Source organism: Fukomys damarensis, unplaced genomic scaffold, assembly GCF_012274545.1.
Source record: "Fukomys damarensis isolate Sample0158 unplaced genomic scaffold, DMR_v1.0_HiC HiC_scaffold_16, whole genome shotgun sequence".
In the NCBI taxonomy this organism is placed as follows: domain Eukaryota; kingdom Metazoa; phylum Chordata; class Mammalia; order Rodentia; family Bathyergidae; genus Fukomys; species Fukomys damarensis.
Window position 1 is genome coordinate 86,969,884 of NW_022900928.1, and position 24,542 is coordinate 86,994,425.

General features: G+C 40.4%; 2 long non-coding RNA genes across 3 annotated transcripts in view; both read right to left on the reverse strand.

The window, feature by feature from the left end:
- LOC104874453 overlaps positions 1–24,542 on the reverse strand; it is a 49,890-nt gene that overhangs the window by 15,867 nt on the left and 9,481 nt on the right. The window contains exon 1 of one of the 2 annotated variants that reach the window (XR_783734.1): positions 3,874–3,919. The exons of the other annotated variant lie outside the window; for it this stretch is intronic. This is a non-coding gene — a long non-coding RNA (uncharacterized LOC104874453). Of the gene's footprint in view, positions 1–3,873; positions 3,920–24,542 lie in introns of those variants that run through there. 2 annotated transcript variants of the gene reach the window in all.
- On the reverse strand, positions 15,788–17,101 carry LOC104874460. Its single transcript, XR_783735.1, has 4 exons — positions 17,044–17,101; positions 16,188–16,263; positions 15,987–16,081; positions 15,788–15,886 (listed from the first exon to the last, which is right to left on the reverse strand). It is a non-coding gene; the product is annotated as an uncharacterized LOC104874460 (long non-coding RNA).

The window sequence follows — 24,542 nt, forward strand, 5'->3', positions numbered from 1 at the left end:
TTACTTTATCCCAAAATTTACCAAAAAAATCAATAAAAAAAAAAAAAAAAAAAAAACTGATTCTAGTATTATAGATGTAGGATGGTACTCTATCATACCTCTGTGAATGTAAAATATCTTGTATCTGCTTTATGATATATAGTAGTGACCATGCTTTATCAGAGCTATTTTTAATGATATTACCCTAGAATGTTCTTTCCAGATGATGATTAAGATGCTGAAAAAAAAAATGGTGCCAGGTACCACAACATCAACAGAACTTTGCTGTTTTCTGGGTATTATTCTTTTCTTTGTTTTTTTGTTTACCTTTTTTTAATGGAATGTGCTGAATGTCTATAATTTTGTTCAGATGACTGCAAAACCTGGAAAAGCTGTTGCTGCTATTGATGCATAACATACTGCTATTATTGGTCTTTTTATATAAAGTGTCTATAATTTTGTTCAGATGACTGCAAAACCTGGAAAAGCTGTTGCTGCTATTGATGCATAACATACTGCTATTATTGGTCTTTTTATATAAATATAAATGTATATATACATATATACATGTGTACATATACATATACATAATATATATACATAATACATATACATAATATATACATATACATAATACATACATATGATATATATATAATTTGAATTTTTGGAAATTTTAACTGTGCTGTCGGCCTTGGAAAAAGTTATCCCAAGTTACTACATTGAGTTGGCATTGTACAGAAATTAACAGCCATATTGGTCTAGAAATGTTAATTTTTTTTCCATTTGTACAGGGGTAATGCACTGTATTAAATATGTAAGGTCACATCTACATGGGTTTGATTACAGAAACTAATAAAGTATTCTCTAAATAATGGAAAAAATAATAATATAAAACTACAAGAGCAAGAAGCAATTTAAATATGTTCAGAGACCATTTTCATCTTCAGAATTAAGGATTATTTTAATTTTATATCATTGCCTTTTCTCTTTTACTTTCCTTTTCAGTTTTATTTTAGGATTCCTTATTTTTAATGTTCATGCAGAGATTTCTTTAGAAATACCAAATAGTTTCTCTGGTGTGAAAAACTATAATAGTACACAAGATACTAATGAGATAATTAAGAATGTGAAATAGGAAGTAAAGAGCTAAAGGTGTAGGGAAACTGGGAAGGGTGGGGAAAGGTAATAAGAGAGAGGAAAAATATATTAGAAAATGAAAAAAGGGAAATAAAGTGTTTGTAAATGGGGAAGGAAGGAGGGGGTGAAGGGAGGGCAGGGACAAGGGGGAAAAAATGAGAATCAAGACCTGTCATGTAAAGGTACAGGATCCCAATAATGAATGTAACTGTACTGTATACCTAGATTGCACCAATAAACTCAATTTAAAAAAAAAAGAAAGAAACTTAAACCCACCCCACCCTTAAAATTAAATTGCATGTTTGCTTACTCCCACCATGGAGAAAGAATTTTTAGGCTGTGTCCTTAAGAGGAATAAAAGGATTCATTAGACATAATTTCAAAGTATACACTCAGAAGAATAGTGTGGGCTCTCCAAGAGAAAGAGAGAAGCTCACTATGATCCAGAACTTGGTATATTTATGAACCTTCCAGATGTCTTCAAGACGTAAGATCTAGGATGTATGTTCCTACTGCCTGTTGGGGCATCCATCCGAGCTCTGTCAGAGAGCAGGGGATGCACATTTCCCTAGTTCTGAGACTGAGATCCTCTGCCCACCGCAGTGCTGCTTCCTGGAGAGGGAGTCTGTTTGAGGTAGGACAATTTACAGGGGAAAAGCACCGACCAGGGCACAATTTACTCTATAGAGACCCTTAGGAATTTTTTTAAGTGAATTTCCTGGGAGAGAAAAAGGCTACAATCACTTTTGTGTAGTGATGCTGCAGTTTTTCTTAAAAGTACAATTTTAAAATTCCAGTGTTCTTTTCTGCACTTTGCCTTTTCTCTATCTTACTTCAACTTAATATATTTTGTTAAATAACAAAAGCAGTCTCAAAATTACCCACCATCTCTATTGTTGTATGAAGAAATATATAAAGAGTGAAAATCTTGTTAGAAAAAGCACAACAGCCAACCAGACATCTAGCAGCCTAGGTGGTGGGCAGCATAAGGGCTTTTGAGAGCAAGCACATGTGGAAGAGGAAGCTGCTGTGCATTGTCACAGGGACAGCTCATAGGGCTCTCGTGGCAGGGAGCAAACTGTCCCTTCTCTAAGGCCACATGGCTCATGTCTGAGCCCAGTGACATCTATGATCGCAACAGATCAATGACCTGCAGGGGTCCTCAAAGGTGAGCTTTTTCTTAATGTAGCACAGCAGAAATACACAGTTAAGCATGAGATCATCAAAGGGAGTTCACACCCACCAAGCACAGGCGGGGATACAGGTCGTCCTGAGACAGAGCACCCCGAGAATGTGAGGAAGTTAAGCTCTTACCCCCAAACAAATAAGATAAGGAAAACAACTTGACACAGTTTAAAGTTTTCACCATCTGCTTTTGGCCAGTTCCCTTCACCTCAAGCAGCAGAGAATGGGGAATAGGGACATTCATGTCCCCCTGGCATTGGGATTCCATGCACTATAAAGTCCCTTGTTCTGCAGGGCCCTCGAGGCAGTTAATTATTTATCAGTTCAATTATTTAAGTACTACAAGATGACCAAAAATTGCATTCTTTAAAATTAATTTTATAAGATAATATAACAGAAACTGTAAAATGACAATTTATGAAGCTTATGCAATACAAGAATAGACACCTTCCAGAATGACATAAACCTGCCTGAGTGGTGCTTGGGATCGTCAGCAATGTCTGAGCTCCTGGAGTTATGCTTGGGGTAAACGGATAGGTTTACAAATAGAGCTCACAGCCTCACTAAATCAAATGAAACCGCTGACCAGAAGAAGGAAGTTACAGTATTTATTGGAAATAATAAGAGGAAGAATACGTCCTGGATTTTGAATATCTAAGAGGAAATTCCAAAGCAATGTCCAAATTGTGTCCTTAGTCCTGCTCTTCTATGAATAAGGGGAGGGCAGGAAAAGGCTAGTTTCAAAGAAAAGGAATTGAAAAGAAACATTTTTAATGTTTGTCGAAGTCTGGTTCAGAGGTAGGGAGGAGCCATTAACCAACAGCATATTTTTAAGAACATTTCTTCCTGGGAAGAAAGGTCTGTATCTCTCTATTCTTATTCTAACCTTTAATCTTTTGTGTTTTTGTTTTCTTCTATGTTTTTAATCTTAATTCTGCAACTCTCTCTTTAGGCGACTGTGAGTGCCTCCTCATGGGTTTAATAACTAACCCACCACAGCAGCCCAAATAGGTAACAGGAGAATGAAAGGGTTAGGGAGGGGATCCACAGTACACAGGTGCCCCAGGTCTTGCCCACACTTATACTCATTCTGATGTTGACTTTGGCTCACCAAGTTAATATCTAATTTATAGATGTTATTGGTTCATAATTTAGCTTTTCCGCTAGCCACTAAGTTTGACATGTACAGTTTATCTTAGCATTCTACTTATGAGTCTAGAAATACTAACAATTACTCCCAACAGGGACTCTGCATAACATTTATTGCTATTTACAAACTTTAATTAAACAACTTTCAACATTTAAAATTATGTTCATAAATTTTAATTACCCCAGTTGTCTGACAACCTCCCCAGTTCTTAAGTAATTCTAACAGATTCAATAAATAAGCTTAAAACCACTGTGTTCATACTGTCTTCTTCATTGTTCTAATGCCATCTCTGCTGTGAGATTCTTAGTAGGATAAGTTAGATCATCACTCTTCAGAACAACTCCAAAATAGTAAACACATAATTTCAAATATAAAATAGTATAACCAACTCAGAGTATCTTAAATGCCATTGTACTTACTTCTAAATGAGCAGTAAGTGAATGATCCTTGCCTTCTCTTCTTAAGGTTGCACAAGGACAAGAGGATGTGAGAAAAGGTCAGCTTCACTCGCTCTTACATTTCTGAAGTTATTCTGTTAATGATTCCTTAGCTCAAGAGGGATGTTTAGCTGTGGGGCTCAGATTAGAGAAACAACATAGTTCTGTGTTGCAGAGCTTTCTCTTGGCTAAAACTGTCCCAGTAGATAAACTCAGCTCCTATGACCCAAGCATCCTACAATGAAAAGTACCCATTGAGAAGAGAGTTGGGCACAGCCATCAACCCTTTTGTAGAAAATAGTTTAATTAGCTTATGAGGAAGGCAGGTATCTAGTGGAAGGGCCTGAGACAGAGATGGGGCGATAACTCACTTTGGTAAGAATTAAGAATAGACAGTGAAGTAGGCTTTGGACAAAAGAAAAAACTTCCTCAGGCAGCTTGGAATACAGCCCATTCCCTACAAAAGGGAGGTGCAGCCACTCCTTATTAAGTTTCCTAATTTTGAGGAAATTATAATGCAAATTAACCCATTTCTTCTAAGATCCCAGTTTCCTGTAAACCCTACCTGTTGAAGAACTAGGTGAAAAGCCTGGGTCCCAACTGGTCATTTTAAATCCACAGAGCCACCTTTGATAGGTGGCCACTAAACAATTGAGTAATTGCTTTGCTGTTTATCTATAATTAGCTCTAGATCAGGGGTCCAGGCAGCCATCACAGTGGGGATCCCTCCTGGATATCCAGGAGCTACTATCCTTATTTCCAATGAAAACTCTCCTAACCTCCTCCTTTGGTCCGTGACTTCATTCCTTAGCATTTGCAAATCATGAGCCCTGTACTCAGAGTCATTTGCATGGATGTTTAAGCGTGTGCAACTGGTGACCATCTCCTGGCTTGAAAATGAAGCCAGACCCCAGTCTTAGTTACTTTTCTCTCACTGCTGAGACAAAATACCTGACACCCAAAGTTAAAAGAGGGAAGGTTTATTTAGCTCACAGGTTGTAGAGATTTCAGTCCATATCAGCTGGCTCCAAAGCAAGGCAGGGTGACAGAGGGACAACAGTTCATGGTGGCAGAAGATAGAAAAAGTAGCAAGAGGTGATCACCCGGTGGCGTGTGCGCGAGCTCCCGGCCTGCGCGACAACAGACCCAGGAAGGAAGGTAGCCGCGCGGGCGCCCTTGAAACACCCACACGACACCCCCCCCCCGTTCGCAAAACTCCTGATCAGGCCAGTCCTTAGACCAACTCTGCAGAGGCATAGGTTCCCATGAAGGGTAGTTTTCTGAGCTCCCAACTTTGAACATCTTTAAAGAAAGGGCAGGGGAAACCTGTAATAGAACTGAGTGGAGTTCAACCCTGAGGGTAAGGAAACTAAAGTTAGGCCTTGTAGATTGTGTTCAGTCTCAGTCGGGAGGAACAGCCATTGGCTAGCTAAGACCAGGGGATTGGGTTCCGCATATGACTGTGCATGTGGTATAATATGAGATCAGAGAAAGCCTGAAAGAGGACCTTCAAATTCTTTTTCTTTCCCTCTCTCTTGTCTCTTTTTTCCTCATTCCATCCTGAAATTTCTTTCTTTTTTCTGTCCTCTCTCTCTAACTCAGTCTCTTGCTACACCATAGTGTCCCTCATCTCCCTTTTTATACCAGCTCCTGAATAACTCAGACTTCTTTTATTATTTTTTGTTTTTAGGAGGTGTTTCTCTTTATGTTCTTTTCTCCAGTCATTTTACCTCACTCATGGCTCTGTACCTTCAAGGGAAGGCAAGCGCCTGTTACTGTTAAGGGGATATATTCCTGTCCTTATTCCTGCACTCTCTCTATCCCCCCTGAAGTTAATAGCTTTGTAAAGATAGTAAGGTAATTCTACAACCTCTGGATTCACTTCAAACCTGCTCTAATTCTTTCACTTATCTAATCCTCTTGTTCTAAGTCGAACCCCCCATCCTAAATGGTAAAGATGCCATATTGAAAAGCATATTCACTGCAAACATACTATGAGCTGCTTCTTGAAATTAATCTAATTCACATGAGTTAAAGGTGATACATTAATGACTACCACAAGTGGTCAGTTGGCAAGCTGTGCCTGATCCTATTGGGCTGCTGAATGTATCAATTGGGACAAAGAGTGGTGATTGATTTAAAGAGTTGTTTTCTCTGATATTATGAAAACGAGAATGTCTATGAGTCATAAGATACTCAAAAGCTAAAACGCAACTATATTAGGAAGATTTAAGTAATACCCAGAAATTAAAGAAGGACAACCCAACAATAAAAATAAAAATGAGAAAACACTTAAGCAAGACACAAAAACAAATATCCAGTTCACCAATAGCAAATAGTAGGACAAATGAGGATGAAAAGTCTGATAGTGAACCAACAGGACTCCCTGGACCCATAGCACAGGAGGTAACAAAATTGATCAATCAGGCTCTAGAAAAATTCAAATCAGAAATAATTTCCCAGCTAGCCAGAGAGATGATGAGCAAAATAGAAGTCATGATTCGAGACTCTAGAGCAGAAACTGAGAAAAAAATAGATGAGCTCAAGACTGTGATAGAAGCCATGAAGACTCAGCATAAGAAAGACATGGAAACAATGAATGCCCAACAGAGGAAAGAAATGGAATCCATAAAACAGATTCAAACAGATATCCAGGAGATTAAAAACTCTATTGAAAGTGTACGAAACAGAATAAAAGATTGCGAAGATAGAATTTCAGATATAGAAGATAGGATAGCAGTCAGTGACCGTGAAAAAAGAGGTCTATTAAAAACAGTAAGGGATCATGAGAAATCAATCCAACAACTCCTAGACGATACAAAGAAAAATAACATAAGACTGATAGGAATTCATGAAAAAACAGGAGAAAACACAAATGATATAAAAAAGCTCTTCACAGAATTAATGACAGAAAACTTCCCAAACAGAAGGGAAGAATTAGACATACAGATAAGTGAGGCATATAGAACCCCAACTAGCCACGATCAAAAAAAATCTACACCTAGACATATAATAATCAAGATTCCAGAAATCCAACAGAAAAACAAAATACTACAAGCAGTAAGAGAAAAGAAACAAATCACATGCAAAGGGAAGCCCATTAGAATCACAGCAGACTTTTCAACACAAACCCTTAGGTCAAGGAGAGCCTGGAGTGAGGTATTCCAAGTCCTAAAAGAAAAGAATCTCCAACCTAGACTTTTGTATCCTGCAAAACTCTCTTTCAAAATAGATGGGGAAATAAAATACTTCCACGACAAAGAGCACCTGAGAAATTTCATGAACACCAAACCAGCACTGCAAGGAATTCTAAACAATATCCTAGAAAAGGACAACGAAATTCACAATAACATGAGGCCCAACAGACCAAATCAAATAGGCAAGGCAAGAAACTAAAAGGAGATGGGAGAAAAAGTAAAAAGAGTCAACAAATGGACAAAAACATGACAAGAATAAGTCAAAATATATCAGTTGTAACCATCAATGTTAATGGCCTCAATTCACCAATCAAGAGAAACAGATTGGCAGAATGGATTAAGAAGCAAAATCCAACAATATGTTGTATACAAGAAACACACCTAGTGCAAAAGGAAGTCCATAGACTGAAAGTGAAAGGATGGAAAACAATTCTCCATGCGTCAGGAGTCCAGAAAAAAGCAGGGGTAGCAATCTTATTCTCAGATAAAGTAAATTTCAAACCAAAACTCATTAAGAGAGACAAAGAAGGACACTACATCCTTGTAAAGGGAACAATTCAAGAGGAAGAGCTGACAATCATAAACATATATGCACCAAATATAAATGCCCCCAACTATATAAAACAAATATTAAGTAACATGAAAAACCAAATAAGCACTAATACAATTGTAGTGGGGGATTTAAATACCCCACTATCACAAATTGACAGATCTACTAGGCAGAAAATCAACAATGAAATAATAGAACTGAACCAAGCTTTGGAACACATGGACTTAATAGATGTTTATAGAGTATTCCACCCCCAAAAACCAGAATATACATTCTTTTCGGCTGCACATGGATCATTCTCCAAAATAGACCACATACTGGCTCACAAAACAGGTCTAAATAAATGCAAAAAAATTGAAGTCATCCCCTGTTTATTATCAGATCATAGTGCAATCAAACTAGACATCAATAGCACAAGAAACTATAGAAACTTCACAAGCACATGGAAACTGAACAACACTCTCCTAAACAATCAATGGATTACAGAGGAAATTAAAGAAGAAATTAGACAGTTTTTACAAATAAATGAGAATGCCAATACAACATACAGGAATCTTTGGGACACAATGAAAGCAGTTCTACGTGGAAAATTCATAACATTGAATGCCCACACTAGGAAAACAGAGCGGGCTCAAATAAACAACTTAACGATGAAACTTAGACTCCTAGAAAAACAAGAGCAAGAAAAACCCAAAGCTCGAACAAGAGAGGAAATTATAAAGATCCGAGCAGAAATCAATGCAATTGAAATTAAGAAAACGATACAAAAAATAAATGAAACAAAGAGCTGGTTTTTTGAAAGAATAAATAAAATTGACAAACCCTTAGCTAATCTTATCAAAAAAAGGAAAGAAAAGGCTCAGATCCATGCAATTAGGAATGAAAAAGGCGAAGTCACAACAGATCCGAAAGAAATCCAGAGGATCATGAACACCTACTTTGAGAACCTGTACTCTAATAAAATGGAAAACACAGAAGAAATGGACAGATTTCTAGATACTTATGAATTACCAAAGTTGAACGAAGAAGATAAAAACATTTTAAACACCCCAATCACAATCAGTGAAATTGAAAATGTAATTAAAAACTTACCAACAAAGAAAAGCCCAGGCCCTGATGGATTCACTGCTGAATTTTACAAGACATTTAGAGAAGAACTACTACCATTACTCTTCAAACTTTTCAATGAAATTGAAAGAGAAGCTATACTTCCAAATTCATTCCTGGAAGCAAGTATCACTCTGATTCCCAAACCAGAGAAAGATACAACCAAAAAGGAGAACTACAGACCAATCTCCTTAATGAATATAGATGCAAAAATCCTTAATAAGATACTAGCAAACAGAATACAGAGGATTATTAAGAAGATCATCCATCATGACCAAGTCGGATTTATTCCAGAGATGCAAGGGTGGTTCAACATACGAAAGTCAGTGAATGTAATACATTATATTAACAAAGTCAAGGACAAAAACCATATGATCCTCTCAATAGATGCAGAAAAAGCATTTGATAAAATTCAACACCCATTCATGATAAAAACCCTGCAAAAAATTGGAATAGATGGTCTATACCTCAATTTAATAAAGGCTATTTATGAAAAACCATCAGCCAACATCATATTGAATGGCCAAAAACTGAAAACCTTCATGTTAAAATCAGGAACAAGACAAGGATGCCCACTATCGCCACTTCTCTTCAATATAGTTCTGGAAACATTAGCCACAGCAATTAGACAAGAGAAAGAAATTAAAGCAATAAAGATAGGAAAGGAAGAAGTTAAACTATCATTATTTGCTGATGATATGATACTCTACATTGAAGATCCAAAAAACTCCACCAAAAAACTTCTAGACTTAATTGACAGATTCAGTAAAGTATCTGGATACAAGGTGAATACCCAAAAATCAATAGCCTTTCTATACACAAATAACAGACAGACAGAAAGAGAAATAAGGGAAAAAATTCCTTTTACAATAGCATCCAAAAAAATGAAGTATCTAGGAATCAATCTAACAAAAGAAACAAAAGATCTCTACACTGAAAACTACAGCACTCTGAAAAAAGAAATCGAAGAGGATATAAAAAAATGGAAAGATATCCCCTGCTCCTGGGTAGGAAGAATCAACATAGTGAAAATGGCCATACTACCGAAACTGCTATATACATTCAATGCAATGCCAATTGAAATTCCAACACTATATTTCACAGAACTAGAAAAAAGAATCCAAAAATTCATTTGGAACCACAAGAGACCTAGAATAGCAAAAGCCATTATAGGCAACAGTCACATGGCACCAGGTGTAACAATTCCCAATTTGAAACTATACTACAAAGCCACTGTGATAAAATCAGCATGGTACTGGCAAAGAAATAGGCCTGAGGATCAATGGAACAGACTGGAAGACACAAAAACAAATGCAGATGTACTCAGCTACCTCATCTTCGACAAAGGAGCTCACCATCCTCAGTGGAGGAAAGATAGCCTCTTTAATAAATGGTGTTGGAAAAACTGGATATCAACCTGTCACAGATTAAAATTAGACCCTTATCTTTCGCCATGCACTAAATTAAAATCCAAATGGATTAAAGATCTAAATATTAAAACAGAAACATTAAACTTGCTGGAAAGTAAGTTAGGCAGAACTCTGGAAGACATTGGTATAGGAAAAGACTTTATGAACAAATCCTCAGTAGCACGGGAACTAGCAGAAAGAATCAACAACTGGGATCTCATCTTACTAAAAAGCTTCTGTACTTCAAAAGAAACCATTAGCAGAACTAAGAGACAATCTACAATGTGGGAAAAAATTTTTACCAGCTGTACCTCAGACAAAGGACTATTATCAAGGATATATAAAGAACTCAAAACAATCAGTCCCCCCAAATATAAAGACCCGATCCAAAAATGGGCATCCGAAATGAACAGACATTTCTCATACAAAGAAGTGAAAGCAGCAAGAAAATATATGAAAAAATGTTCCACATCACTGGTCATTCGAGAGATGCAGATGAAAACAACACTGAGATTCCACCTCACCCCACAAAGAATGGCTGCTATCAAGAAATCACACAATAACAAATGTTGGCGGGGTTGTGGGGAGAAAGGAACCCTCCTCCATTGTTGGTGGGAGTGCAGACTAGTGCAACCACTATGGAAATCAATATGGAGATACCTCAAAGAGCTTGGACTGGAGGTTCCATTTGACCCAGCCAACCCTCTGCTTGATATCTTTCCAAGAGAATTAAAAGAATCATATCACAGAGAAGTATGTGCACCCATGTTTATAGCGGCACAGTTTGTAATAGCTAAATCTTGGAAACAGCCTAATTGCCCATCCGTTGGAAACTGGATAAAGAAGTTGTGGTTTTTCTATAAAATGGAATATTACTCAGCCATAAAGAGTGGGAGAATAGATTCATTCATAGGAAAAATGGATACATATTGAAGATATACTCCTAAGTGAAATAAATAAGTCACACATGTGTAAATACCAAATAGTTTCCCTGGTGTGAATATTCTGCAACAATTCATAAGATTCTAATAAGATTACTGACATTTAGAAATTTGAAGAAAGGAGCTAAAGGTGTAGGGAAGGTGTGATACGTAGGGGAAGAACAAAAAGGGAAAAGAAAAACATGTGAGAGAATGAAAAGATGAAAATAAAGTGTTTGTAGATGGGGAGGGGAGGAGGGGGTGAAGGGAGGGCAGAGGTAAGGGGAAAAAAGGAGAATCAAGACTTGCCATGTAAAGCTACATGATCCCAACAATGAAGGTAACTGTACTGTATCCCTAAAATATACCAATAAACTCAATAAAATTAAAAAAAAAAAAGTAGCAAGAGACCTTAACAGCATCTTTCAGCTCCTTTTAATCTCATCCAGTCTACTGGGATTAGGGCGGTGCCAAACCAATCACATGCCCTTAATCACAGCCTCACACATGCCAGTAGATTTAGCTACGTCAGAAAAAGCCCCACCTACAACTGCATGAGGCTTCAGGGGACATCTAGACATGAGCCATAACAAGCCCTCACCGTGGGCTACAATCCCTTGTTGAGAAATATCTGTCCCTGTTCCAGGACTGCTGTGTACATCCTTGCTCTGCCTTTTTGGTCAGCCTTGATTCCAGCTGGTTCCAGCAGGAACTTCCTCTTGTACCCTAGCTGGGTGTGCACACCACTTCCAGTTGTGTGGGCCCCACTGCCCACAGGATGGGGGACCCAACACTCACTGTTAAAATTGCTCTGGCTCTGAGTCTGCTCTGTGTGGTTCAATGCTCTTACATCCAATGTCCATGGGAGTCACACGACCCTCTCAGTGACCCTGACATCCTCATACCATGCAGTGGGTTGGCATCCCTGGCAAGCACTGAGACCTCCACTGTCCTCACACGATGGGATTCCTACCATAGGTGGGAATAGCTGTCATCTGCTCAACTGTAACTCTTAATGCAACGGCTCGGGGCACACAATGACATAAGAAGGATTGATGAATAGTAGCCAAAGCTCAATCCAAGATTTTCATCAGAACATTTTTGAAGACACTCGAGTTTCATTCCAAATACAATGGTTAGATCAGAATCACATACTGATGCTTTGAAAAGGGTATATATGTTTTAGATTTTGCTGACACTATGAAAACTTATATAACCAGCTGTTTTGAAAACAACTATGTTAACTTTATCAGTTAAATATTAAATGGTAGAAATATTTTCCATTCTAATATATTTCTTCCTTATATATAAATATTTTATGGTGTTTTAGTTAGAGATTAGAAAATTATGTAGAGTTCACTAGTGTTTGTGCTGTAATTTTGTGCATTGATTGGTAATTTATTTCTCATTTTTTGAAATTATTGCACAGAAACTAATGTTCAGAAACTCATTACTTATAGAAAGCAGTTGCCTGATTGTTTATTCAAAGAAGTCAGGAATTTTCGTCTAGGCTTATCATTAGATTGTATTTTGCACTGTAATATTTAGAAGTATCTTTCTATCCTGGTCCAAAGGTCTTTGAACTTGAAAGAAATCATCCACATAACTTTTACATATATTAAAATGATATTGATGTATGGTATAATAAGTACAGTTAATAATAGTCTGTTGCATGCTTAAAATTTGCTGCCAAGAGACTAGTCCTTAAGTATTCCCACAGCAGACACACTTGTGAAGTGATGTCTATGTTAGTGGGCTTGACTGTGACAATTATTTTATTACATATCATTTTGTACACTACCAATTCATAAAATTTTTATCTGTCAGTTATACTTCAATGAAGATGAGGGGGAAAGGGAATTGCCAATACACAAAAATAAAACTGTATTGCATCACAAGCTCAAGGGCTCTAACATCACCATAATCAGAGATCCAGAAAAGGGCAGAAAAATAATGGGACAGAATAACTAGTTGAAGAAACAATGGTCAAAAATTTTGCAAAACTAGCTGGGCATAGTGGCACACACTTATAATCCCACCACTCTGAGAGGCTAAGGCAAAAGGATGACAAGTTCAAGCCCAGCCTGGGCAACTTAGAAACTTAGTGAGACCCTTCCTCAAAATTAATAATACTGATGATGATAACAACAAGAAGAAGGCTGGGTATATCACTCAGTGTATAGCCCTGGGTTCAACCTAGAAAAATAATAATTTTGCAAAATGAATTTTTACTACTTTAGATATTAATCACATACTCAAGATTTTTTATGGAGAAGGATAAACTTCAGACATTGTTAGACAAATGGATGCACCTTAAGACCATACTTTTAAGTGAAATAATTCAGACACATGTTTAAATATTGCATTGTTTTTCTTATATGAGAAACCAAAAGCACACATAAGGACCAAAATGGATGATAGATATTGGGAAGTAGGGAGAAAATGTTCAAATAATAAGGAGAACAAGAGATGAGGGAGGGGCAAGGGGAGGAAGAGAAAAAAATAATTAAGATGTACTATGTACGTGTACCAACTCTGCATGATGAATGTAACCATTGCGTACTCCATACAATGTACTAGTAAAATTTTTTTAATTTAAAAATTTTTATGGAACCCAACCATTTTGGTTATTTTACACATACTTACTGCACATTCCAATAGACCCATTATTAAGGATCTGATGAGAGAAATGAAAATATATATTCTCACAAAAATCTATCCATAATAATCATTGCATTTTTGGAAAGGCAGGCTCTGAGAGATGAAATCAGATTAACATTTATCAAAGTCAGAAGGTGAAGTGGGATACTGACTATCAAGAGACACAAGGGAACTCTGGGGTGATGAAAATATTTTATAACTGGATTGCACTGGTGATTACAAATTGTACACACTGTTCAGTATTCATAGAACTGTACACAACTCACAGGGCATTTCACTGTGTATACACTACATACTTCAATAAACTTGACTTGTAAGAGTACATACTGGTGAGTATTACCAGGATAGAGCTTGTTCTAGAGATACCTGGGTATCTACACATGAGGAAACAACATTTGTCAACAATATTTAAACTGTATTTCCTGAATTGTCTATGTCAGCATTTCAGAGAACTCATGGTGAAAATGTAGACACAGAGAAAATAAAAAAGATAGCAGTTGGGGAAAAGAGATCAAAGGTGTAGTTTTGCTCACTTTCCTGAGGGAGGATCTTCAAGCATGTCGGAATGATGAAGCAAGTGTCACACATTGTCTTATTGACATTGAACCCCTGGTTCCCTCACCTTCAAACTTTGTCCACCTCATCAATGCCTTCCTCCTAAGGATGCTGTTACAACCCATACAGAGCTCCAGAATGGCTAAGAAGCCATAGAATATGCAGGCTGGGAGTGGTGGCTATGCAGCAAGTTTAATATTAGCATCACTGTTACTATTTGACATCAAAAGCTAATTGTGTGAGCTGGGTGTGGTGGCACACACCTATAATCCCAGCACTCAGGAGGCTGAGGCAGGAGGATCACTGTGAGTTCAAGACCAGCCTGGGGTACATAGTGAGTTCCAGGTCAGTCTCAACTACATAGTGAGACCCTGTCTCAAAAACAAAACAAAACAAAAAGCTAATTGTGTGCTGAAATGTGATTTCAGTAACAGAGTAGAAAACACCGAAATGCAGCAACTTGACAGAAGTCTGCAAGACATTTCCTTTCCCACCCTCATTTGAGTTTCATACCCTTCAAAGAGTGATTACCCTGGAAGATATAACAGTGGCAACGTAGAACAGGGCTGCCTGTCGCGTGGGGTCCATGGGCTAACGTCTTTTGGAAGAGCCTGTTTTTGGCAGACTAAAACAACACTGCAGAAAATGAACACCTAGCATCTGACAACCTGAGGAAGGAATGATGATAGGAGCTTCAGAAGCCTGTAGAAGAGGCTTGGCTCATCAGGGAAATGAAGGCACCTTATTTTGAACAGAACTGGATGAAAAACAGATGAGAAGCAGCCACCCACAAGCAGACCCAGTGACACACTGCAGCCATGCACAGACCCATCAGAGGCCACACGGCCCCTAGGACGGAAGTAGGAGGCTTAGGAAACTTCTCTCACGGGTGAGTCTGTGTGGGCTGCAAGGACACTGGGAAGCTCTCAAGGCGGTTCCCATTGTGACATGTGACAGTTTAGGGTAGATTGTATCTGCACAGCCACAACTGTTACTGTGAGAGCACAGAACTCACTTAACCGGTGCTGAGTGGACAATACAGAATGGATTGAAGAGTGGACCCCAACATTTCAGAAAGAGGACAGCAGAAAAGATCGAGTGTGATTTTGTTTTCTATCATATAGCTGATGCTGGTCTAAAACAAGTGCCTTAGACTTATTTTCGGTTTTCCTCCTTGAAATAAATTAACGTCTTATTTGTTTCTGTTAAAGAAAAAGAAAGAAAAAAGAATTGAGCTAGGATACAGCTCAGCATAACATACAGCGTGGGAACATCTCCGAGGATGTGGTGGCCTTTGCAAAAGGATGCCGAAGGCCATTGTGAGCCAGGCCGAGGACAGGACTGGGTGAGCCTGGTCTCCTGAAGCAGCCCAGGGAGAGATCAAAGCAGAAAAGGCACACCCAGGGCTTCCTGAAGGGGTCAGGTGACTCAGAAGATGGAGAGATGACTTTGCATATTTTTACCATTTTCAGTTGCAAGCCAGGCATATTTGTAGCACTTTTGTTGAATTGCGATGTAAATTGAACAAAATCTCCCAGTGGGAAGCCTTTTAAGGAATGGTTTCATCTTTTCATGAGTGAGTTTGAAGTCAGCAATCTAAAAGTGAATAGAGAATCTCGATCTGTTTCTTGAATTTGTATAATCCTCAAAAAAAAAACTCATTTAAAATGTTTTAGAGAGAATGAAAGGCACTCACTGAAATGTCTGGGCCTGTGCTGGAGGAACCAGGGGTCCGGGTGCATCTTAATTTAGGAATGCTAAAGCGAAGAGAATCCGTAGTCACAGGGAAGTCTATGATGAAGGAAAACAACCTCAGGGGAAGCCATGAGGCTGAGCCCCTGGGTCATTGGAGCCATTGTGGAGGATGCCAGTTTTATTAAAAAATATATATACTTACCTTTTACAGTTTTGTTCAAATATCTATAAAGCACAAGGTGGCTGTGATTCAGCTTTTAGACAGTGGATAGTGAGTTCTAGGAAATATGAAATAAGATTCATTTAGAGGACGCCACCCTTGACCTCCCAGCATGGTCCACCCAAACTGAGATTTCAAGGACATGGGAGTACAACTACTCAGCGCAACTGACTGTTCAACTTGCCTCTGTGGCGTGTGGTGTCCCTCCTCCAGCAACCTCCTTGAAAACAATTGGCATTGCCCCCTTAAAATCAGTGCTACCACAAATTCCCCTGAATAAACCAGCTCAACACTCAGCAGCTATCCCTCATCTGCCGACCAGCCCAGGCCTAGGTAACAGGCAGGAAATCTCTAACATAAAGCAGAAACAGCACATTAATATAGGGCCGGATAGTTTTCCAGGAAGTCGAGGGGATCAAGTTACAGGATTGTGCTTGGCTTTGTATTTTTCATAATTGTAGGTGGGAAACATTACAAAACTCACTAAAAGATCTTGCAGGAAAAAATCCTGGTGGCCGAGGGAGTAAGAGCAAAGCATTCCTGGGCCAAGTCCACATCTGAGTCCCTGATGAGCAGAGGAATCAGGTCTTCTGATAAAGGGTCATGTGGGTGACCTTCAGCTAAGAAAGCATTAGAAACATGGGCTTGGGGAGTGGACAGGAAGACTGCACTGCTCCAAGTGCTTTCTCTGAACTGTGTGTCTCATAGGCCAAAACTACTGGCAGCCAGTGGACCTGGAGATAAACCAAGTGCCCTGTTCCTCAAAGGCGATATTTCTCCTGCAAGTTTGTCCAGTGACTCAGCGGATATTTGTATGAAGGACAGCAGTTGTACTCACATGTCACTCTGCAGGCTGCTGACCACCATTGAACAAGTAGCACAGGCATGTGGACTGGGTGCCCAGGGATGTGCCCATCACTCCAGAAAGGAGAAGATGCAAGGGCTCATGGGAAAAGGGGGTAAGGGAGGGGCTGAAGGCAAGGCTCAGAGTGGACAAGAGCATACAGGAAACACTGCAAACCCAGAAGACAGAGGCCATCCAGGTACAGAGCAGTATTGGATGAGAAAGCAACAGGGGCCAATGCTGGCAGACATGTGGTCAGAACTTGGCAGGCGTAGAATGCCAGCTTGAATTTTCTATTTTGAATCAAGCCTCAATGCACACACTGCCATATTTTCTTTTCTTCTTATAGTACACTGTATGGGAAAAAAAGAAAAATCCAAGATAACTACATTATTGATCTGCCTCTCAGGTTCTCTCACTTGGATTGCCTTTAAGAGTCCCTTTGAAACTGTCTTAGTCACTTTCTCTGTCCTGGAACACAATAGCTGACACTCACAATTTAAAAGAAAAGATCTTTATTTTTGCTTCACAGTGTCTAATGAGTTCAGTGCAAAGTCAGATGGCTCCAGAAACAGGGTAGTGGAAGGGCCTGGTGGAGGACAGCTGCTCAGTCCATGGAATCCAGGGAGTAGAGACAGGAGGGAGGAGTTGGGGACAAGAATTCTACCTTCCAGGCCACTCCCCAGGGAGCACCTCCAACCAGACCCTGCCTCCTGATAGCACAGGAAGCTCCTGAACTTATCAATGGGTGAATCCACTAATAAGTAGAGCACACCCTGTTCCAGCACCTGCAGCACACTAGAGACTTTGAGAAGATGTTTTAGATCTAAACCTAGCAGATTCCATTTCAAGGCTCCCAGAACCATGGCAACCTTGTACATTCATGATCACAAAGGCCACATTAAATGACCCACACTACAAAATACAGCATTCTAAGAGACTGTCCTAGGATTGTGGCAGAGATAGGGGCATCGCATATTGTCTATTGCTGTGTGAAAAAGAAATTAGAAGCCAGAATTTACTCATTGTTATGCAGAATGGGGAAGGAGGGAAAACAGTTGGGATTGAAATGCTTAGATATTCAAGACTTAAACACGGACATTTTTGGAGACAGGGCTTCAAGTACATTTCAGATGGAGCTCTGTTTTGATGTTTTCAAAGCTTCCCTTCAAGCTGATCAAGGCAGAGGTATTTGCATATTAGATGTAAAACAACAAACTCCCTCAGCTCCCTGGGAACAGGAGTCCTGGGAAGTGACCTCAGAGCCCTCCCTGGATCTCTTGCTGTGTGTCCTCTTTCTCTCTCTATGAAAGTCACCTTGGGTACAGGCTAGGAGGAGGAGAGGCCCAAGCTCTTTGGAGCCACAAGTAAGGATACTGAATAATTAAGTCATAGGAAACATTCATTCCTGGGTAGTTTTGTTTTTGTAAAGACTTATTTTAAACTCTTTTTTGATGTACATACATACTGTGAGATGATTGCTACAATTTAATTAATTATCATATTCATTACCTCATATAGTCACTTTTTGTTGTTTATCTTACTGGGTATTGGACCCAGGGCTTTGCCCATACTATGTCAGCATTCTACCATGGAGCTACCTCTCTGGCCCTTTTTATTTTATTTTGAGACAGGGTGTCACCAAGTTGGCCAGGCTGGCTTTGAACTTGCAGTCCTCCTCACTCAGCCTCCTGAATTGCTGATATTATAGCAATGAGCTAATATGACCAGTTTAGTTGCTTTGAAAAACAAACGTTTCAAACTTCTGCTAAGTGTTAGTTACTTTTCTCTGATGCTGAGACAAACTATCCAATACCTACAGTTAAAGGTGGAAAGGTTTATTTGGCTTACAGTTCACTGAGGTTTCAGTTCAGAGTTAGCTAGCTCCAAGGCAGGGTGGCAGAGAGGCAACTGTTCACAGTGGTAGAAGATAGCAAAAGAAACAAGGAACCTTAACAGAATCTCTCTGCCCCTTTTTTCCCACCCGTACTACCAGGATTAGGGCAGTGCCAAACTAGTCACTCACATGTAGTGATTTAGTAACCACACACCCTTAATCCCAGCATCATACATTCCAGATTCAGCCACCTCCCCAAAAGATGGCATGAGTTTTGGGGGGAACAGCTAGACATAGCCACAGCATGCGAACTTAGGGCTATGGATCTTCAACAGGTAGTTTGGGAAAGAGACACAGAAGACATTTTCTGCCAATATCAGAAACTAAATAAAGGCAGGGTGGAAAGTTACACCAGCCTCAGGCTTATAGGCAGAAAGAGACTGGAAGATAAGAATAATTAGCCTGAATGAGCCAAGCCTTGGACCCCAATACTAGTTATCCAAGCATCTAACCTGTCCAGGGTAAATCTGGATGCACATCATCCTGATCCTCAGCGCCATCCAAACTCTTTTCTCAGCATGCAGAGCCACCACAATCTACTCTCACACATTCTGTCTCTATGTGGTCACTTCATGGCCTAGGGCTGGTCCCTTGCTAGTCCTGGTAACTGACCTCAATTGGCTTCCCCAAAGCATATTTACACACAGGCACAGCACATGTGTGTGCACACACTCACAGGCACATCTACACACTCATACAGACAGACCACACGTGCATGTACACATATGGGCACAACACAGGTACAGGTGCACATACCCACAGGCACATAGGCATACATACACACATGCACAGCACACACTTGCACATGCACACATATAGGTGCACACACATACATGCATACTCACAGAGATGCACACATAAGCACAGCACACTTATGTGCACATTGCATGTGTACACATTCATAGGTACAGGTGCACACCCATGCACACACAGGCACATGTGAACACACACCTATGCACACCCCAAGCATGCTCTGGGCCTGTTCTTCTGTCTTACTTTCCCCTTTCCTCATGCAGGCCAAGTTAATACCACCTTCTCCCTTTGTCCATTTGCCGTTGCTTTCCCTGGGAGAGCTCTATGAGAGCTTGCATATGGGTCTCCGCTTCCAAACAAACCAACAGGAGAAGGAAGGCATCCAGCCCACATAAGCCCTCAGGTGGGGGACAGTGGCTTTTCTCCCCACTATGTGTCACCTAATGACCCGACTGCCATCCCAACACAGGGGCCCTGGCTCACTTTAGACTTAAGCCCAACCTGCTCACTTCTGCTGTGCTCCTGGTGGCTCATGGCTGTGGGACTTTGACAGAGGATGGCCTGGACCTGGCGCTGGGGAAGAAGACAGGACTCCTAGGGCAGGGAAAACACTTGAAGTTGGAAATAAGCAAGCCCCCAGAACTGTGGAAGTGTTTGAATGTCCCCTGCGTTGACCAAGCAGTGGCCTCCCTTCCAGCTCATCTTCTCCCTGATGGTCAGAATCCTGTTGATGTTTTCTGTCCTGACAGCAGCCCTTGAAGGACAAGCTGAGTGTGGACTGTCATGTCCCATAACGCACAGATAAGCTCTGGGCCCATTAGTCCAAAAGCAGTGTTGTGCTCTGCATGTGGTGATGAGAGTGAATTCATATTCATCCCCTCACAATTACTTTCCACTTGCAAATTAAATCTAAAAGACCAATAAAATGCCTATCACTTCTGAGGGCTGCAGAGTCCCTGCAGCTGAATCCTTGCATTTCGAAAATACTTAACATAATCAAGCTTTGTTGAGAGGGTAGATGGTCATCCGCTCAGGGATGTTTGTCACTCATCTTAAAGTCAAGAGCCAATGACTTTTGTTTTGGCTTCACAAGTCATCCCGTGTGCATAACAGTGGGCCCGCATAACTGAACAATCAGCCCTTTATTCAGCCGTAGGTGTTGACATTACTGATATTTCTCTAGTGTTTAATGATGGCCCACATTCAAGAGGAGAACCAGGGAAAGGTGTGATGCAGGTGAGATCAGGGCTGTGAGCTCACCCCTCTGTGGGAGCGATGGTTGCACAGAGGCTGAGCCAGCCAGAGAAGGTTGAGGGGTTCATCCCCATCTGTTCTCCCTGTCCTTCTCTGTCCCAGACACACATCACACTCTTGGAGATGCTGTTAGGTCTCACAGTGCCCCTCATCATCCCACAGCCAGAGACCCCAGGGTCACCTGCTTCTGTCTCCTTCCTTAATATCCTGCTTTTTTTTCTTTAAATTACTCATTAATACTCTTAACAGGAGATGGCATCCTGCTCCTGAATGTCAATCATGGATGGAGTCATATGTGCTAATTTCATCTCTCTCAGGGGATCCATTTGTAGTGATTTAAGTCTTTCCTGTGCCTTTACAGCTCCATGCTGAGAAGTATGGATGGAATATTAGAGTCCTCAGTACTGTCAGTAAGCCTGGGACAGAAGAGAGAGGTGGTTATGGGCCTGGCATTAAGAAGAAAGGAGAACTTTGCATGATGAAATTGATAGAAAAGAAAAAATGAAGGTACAGAAAAGATGATGAAGGCAAAACCAGGAAAAAAGGTAGAGGCCACAGTGTGCCATCAGAGCCTGTTGGGGAAACCTCAGAGGACCCTCATACATGTACTTCAGCCACCAAAGTGAAGGCTGAATATAACCCATCAAGATCCCTGTCACGACTGAGGGGCCCTCCAGGAGGACAAGTGAATGAAGAAACATGTTCTCTATGTAAGTGTCACTCAATGGGGAGGCCCTGCACTATGTGATATCACAGCCAGTGCCCACAAGACAGGGATGCAGAAAGACACAATACTCCCACAGGAGACAGCTGAGCAGAGATGCTGGGTGCATTGCATTAGCCAGGGTGCCCAAGAGAAAAAAAAAGCAGAGAGAAACTGATAGACGGAAAGACAGACAGACAGACAGACAGAGACAGAGAATCTTTAAGAGGCTTTGTCACTCAAACTGACAGAGGCTGAGAATCGCCACAACCCTTACCTTAGTCAGATAAGACCTTCCTCCACAAATTAAAATATATTTGCTCTCAAGTGCAAACCTATTATAATTAAATATGTTAAAATATTAATCTTGGTAAATTTATCTTATCTTCACACTGCCAAGTGTGGTTTTCACCTAATAAATTATCATATTCTCTTCAACTAATGAGAAAATGGCAGCTGAGCTATTCTATGTGCCAGCTATGGAGTTAGGCACTGTGGGTTTCCCACTGACCACAAGTACTCAGAAAGATACTTTGGAATTGGCTTTAACAAAATCAACCATCAGCACAGGTTTCTTGCTGCAAGGCTGTGAGGATAAAGGCAGGCAATGTCCCAGGAGACAGAGAAGGTGCCTAGGGCCCACATTCTTTTGGATAAGCTACCTTTCCCACCTTCAGAAACTTGCAGAGTCTTCCTGCCTGAGGAAGCAGCTTCCTAAAAAGCACTCACCAGGTCAGAGTGATGGACCTGGGGTCCATAATCAGGGAGAGTCACTCCCTCCTTTCTCCTCCCAGCACCCCTAGTATTCCCATTCCATCTTTGCTGCGAGCCCAGGGAAAGCTACTGGTAGCAACCCCAGCTCATTGGGCTTCTTCCCTGTTTGTTTGTTGTTTGCTTGCTTGTTTGTTTTTTTCCAGCTTTATTGAGGTATAATTGGCAAATTAACATTGTATACATTTAGGATGTAGGAAGTGATATTTTGATAAACATACACTGAAATAATTACACCATGGAGAGTGGAAGGAAGGTGTGCTACTAGCTTCTACCCTATTCCTCACAGCAAGGAATGGAGAGATTCCCATGCCCACTGAGAAAGCCCAAGGGGGTGCATTTGGCACATGAATCATGACTGGGAACAGGTGGAAAAAGAATAGAAAACTTTGCTAGAAGGGACAGGGGACTACTAGTTAGTCAAGCTACAAGGTAATTAAGTAATGAGTCAAAGAATCTGAAAAAATAGAAAAATAATTTGAACAAGCTCCCCTAGCTACTACTTTTTCTCCATTTTCCAAAGTTCCAAGGAAAATGTCTTAAAGGGAGGTGGTACGGGAGTACAGAATTTTGCCATTTGCTTTCTTTCCTTATTCCAGAGTTTTCCCAAATACTTGAAGGAATGTTGCAAAATTCTCCATCTAGAAACAATAGATATTAGTAAAAATAAGAAATTGCACAGGTAATTCTGTTTGAAAATACATAAAATCTGATGTGGCATGTTTGAAAATATCTAAGTAATTTCCACATAAATAAAAGGGTGTCTTAGTTATTTTTCTCATTGCTGGGACAAAATATGCAAAAGTCAAAGTTAAAGGAAGAAAGGTTTATTTCAGCTCACAGTTTGTAGAGGTTTCAGTCCATAATTTTCTGGCTCCAAGGAAGGGCAGTATGGCAGAGGGACATCGCAGAGGAGAAACAGTCCGTGGAAGAGCAGGCAGAAAACAGCAGCAGCAAGCAGCAACAGACTGCCTTCTTTCTGTTCCTTCATATTCTATACAGGTTACAACCCTGATTGGTTCAACCCATACCTATTATCCACAGCCAGAACTATGCTAAACCAATTTAGTTATCATACACCCTAATCCAGCATCACACACCTATGATTTAGCCACTCCTAAATCTCTTACTTATGAGCCCTTGAGGCTTTGGGGGGACATCTACACACAAGCCCTAACAGAGACACTGGGATTTTATGGAGATGCTTACCAAGCCCCTCTTTTATTCATTATGTTATAATGAAACATCATTTAGATTAGCTTGAACAATGAAAATCATTTTACTCATTCTTGAAATTGAAAATTCCCTAGTATTCCTGCACCCAGTGGTTCAATGACATTCTCCTGAAGTTCTCCCTACTTTCCCTTCCTTCTAATGCCAGCTCTCTACAGGGTCCCAGGATGACTTCCCACAGTGCTCAAGGTACAAGAAGGGGTAGTCCTCACTCACACCCTAGAGAAGGCCCTGAGTTCATCGCAAGAGGATTAACATAGACTGTCCATCCCCGAGCCAATCACAGTAAGATCAGCAGAGTAAGATCAAACTGGCCTTTGCTGAAGAATGGACCAATCAGACACAAGACACATGATCCACAATGGAGGAGGAAGTGACTTCCCAAAAAGTGTACAACATTATGCCTTACTTTCAGAAAGAAGAATGAGTTCTAGGCAGCCAGAAGCAAATCTATGATACTCCTGCTAGATTTAACCAATCAAACCAAAACTGATTAAGAGAAAAAGAAGGTCACTACATCCTTGTAAAGGGAACAATCCAAGAGGAAGAGATGACAATCATAAATATATATGGACTGCCAGCTCACACCAATGAATTCCAAATTACCCCAGGCCCCATGCTTGTACCACTGATGGCCTCCAGGGACTGCTAAACCAAGCGTCCAATGCCATATCCTTGCTTGAAAGACCTAGCAAAAGTGGCCCCCACCTGTTTCTGCTTCATCAGGTCCACTACCAAGCTCAAGGGCACCACTGGGACCCCGCGGGCCCTCTGCACACCACAGCTCACCCGGGTGCTCCCCGCCCAAGCTAGCGTGTGGCCGGGCTTCTCAGGAAAACCTTCCCCGCAAGCAATCCCCCCAAGCATTCGCCCCGTTTTTTT